Below are 2,500 nucleotides of genomic sequence, written 5' to 3' on the forward strand. Positions count from 1 at the left end.
TATCTTTCTTTCTCTCTCTTCTTCTCTCTCACTCTTTCTCTCTCTCTTTCTCTCTTTCATCTCATTCTCTCTTTCTCTCTCTCTCTCTCTCTCTCTCTCTCTCTCTCTCTCTCTCTCTCTCTCTCTCTCTCTCTCTCTCTCTCTCTCTCTCTCTCTCTTTCTCTCTCTCTCTCTTTATATAAATATATCTATTTATCTATTTATCTATCTATCTATCTTTCTCTCTATTCTTTTCTCTCTCTCTTTCTCTCTATCTCTTTCTCTCTCTTTTTTTCTCTCTCTTTCTCTCTCTATATATCTATCTATCTATCTATTTATTTATCTATCTATCTTTCTCTCACTTCTTCTCTCTCTCTCTCTCTCTATCTCTTTCTCTCTTTCTCTCTCTCTCTCTCTCTCTCTCTCTCTCTCTCTCTCTCTCTCTCTCTCTCTCTCTCTCTATATATATATATATATATATATATATATATATATATATATATATGTATATATGTGTGTTTGTGTTTGTGTTTGTGTGTTTGTGGGTGTGTGTGTGTTTGTGTGTGTGTTTGTGTGTGTCTGTCTGTGTGTGTGTTTGTGTGTGTCTGTGTGTTCGTGTTTGTCTGTGTGTTCGTGTGTGTCTGTGCGTGTGTTTGTGTGTGTGTGCGTCTGTGTGTTCGTGTTTGTGTGTGTGTTTGTGTGTGTGTGTGTTCGTGTTTGTGTGTGTGTTTGTGTGTGTGTGTGTTCGTGTTTGTGTGTGTGTTTGTGTGTGTGTGTGTTCGTGTTTGTGTGTGTGTGTGTGTTCGTGTTTGTGTGTGTGTGTGTGTTCGTGTTTGTGTGTGTGTGTGTGTGTGTGTGTGTTTGTATGTGTGTGTGTGTGTGTTTGTATGTGTGTGTGTGTGTGTTTGTATGTGTGTGTGTGTGTGTTCGTGTGTGTGTGTGTTTGTGTGTGTGTTCGTGTGTGTGTGTGTTTGTGTGTGTGTTCGTGTGTGTGTGTGTTTATGTGTGTGTGTGTTTGTGTGTGTTTATGTGTGTGTGTGTGTGTGTGTGTGTTATACATAATAAAATCCTAAATCTGATTTTCCCAGCTTCCTCCTCCTCAACTACGTGATCGACACATACATGACATACCAACATATCAATCACAAAGGAACATTCCACAGCTCGAAGATCCCCCCCACCCCCACCCCCACACCCCACCCACCCCCACACCCCACCAGTGACACATATCCCCTTCTAAGAAGTGCCAGATTAAGTGCAAAGTGGCTCTTGGTCAGGCACACGCTTGGACCTTTAATCTCCTCGCGTCTGCTTCTCGCTGAATATGGCAAAGTGTCTGAATATTCATGGACACAGAGAGAGTGTTACGTTTAAGTGACTCGCCCATATCTGTTTGCCTTATATATGTAAATAAGTATTCCAGATTATACACGGCTTTAGATCAAGTGACATCAATCGACGAAATGTGTGTAAAATAAGGAAAACCCATTCAAAGTTAAATTAATTTTACAAAAAAACATATTCATATCCACAGTATCATATACATCTGTAAACTCATTCCCATCTGCGTAAAAATAGAAAGCTTGATTAATCAAGGATTGCCAGGAATCACGAGTATTTTGCAAAATGAAAATTGAACGCATTGCAAGTGGATACACGCTTTCATCATTCTTATTAACCTCCTTTATTATTTTCAATTCTAAATAATTCCATCTCTTTTATATACCTGCTGTTCTGTGTGCTAGTTTCGTTTCTATATCTAAAGCCTCTTGAATTTTGCTTGAAGATTAATGGATGTCTCGAGTGGGTGCTAGATAAGTAAATGGAATATATCTGCCTCCAACCACTGACATGCTGTCACACCAAGGCAAGTTAATTCCACATGAGAAACGTTTATTGTTATGTGTATAATGGATCTGGTATGACAGTGAAAGCACAATTACTCGTGATTGTAGCGAGGTGGAACAACGATTATTCATGGAACTTGCGGTATTGGGGTTACTTAGTCACTTTGTGTTTGTTTGCTCTTCTTATTTACTCTCCATTCTATGTTTGGTATCCATTTGGCTTCATTTTCTGAATCGTAGAAGAAACATATATTAGTAATTCCGTCTCTCGATTAGAAATCATTGTAGATCATATTCCAGTCGTCACCTCATAGGTTGCTTCATATAATAGAGGAACGCAATAAGTGTTTCGATTATTTATCTATAATCTTTAACAGGTACTATCACAGATGGAGCCATGTCTATTTGTGATCTCTTACAAGCTGACAAGCTCAGGGGGAAAATCATACGAATTATAAACGTAAAAAAATACTACGAAAAACAGCGATAGGTCTTCTTAGTACCTTCGTATCTTTAAAGGGCCCTTATCCCTTCGAATGATGACGGATATTAACAAGAGAATTAGTCCTAACTCAGCGCTTCCCCTTTTTACGCCCATCGAACGCTTTGGAGTCGCTGGCTAAACGGAGACCCAGAATAACCGCCGTTCACTGAAGTAAATAAATCCATTGTCT

The sequence above is a fragment of the Penaeus japonicus genome, unplaced genomic scaffold, assembly GCF_977035675.1.
Source record: "Penaeus japonicus unplaced genomic scaffold, GWHDUDI00000001_assembly GWHDUDI00000001, whole genome shotgun sequence".
In the NCBI taxonomy this organism is placed as follows: domain Eukaryota; kingdom Metazoa; phylum Arthropoda; class Malacostraca; order Decapoda; family Penaeidae; genus Penaeus; species Penaeus japonicus.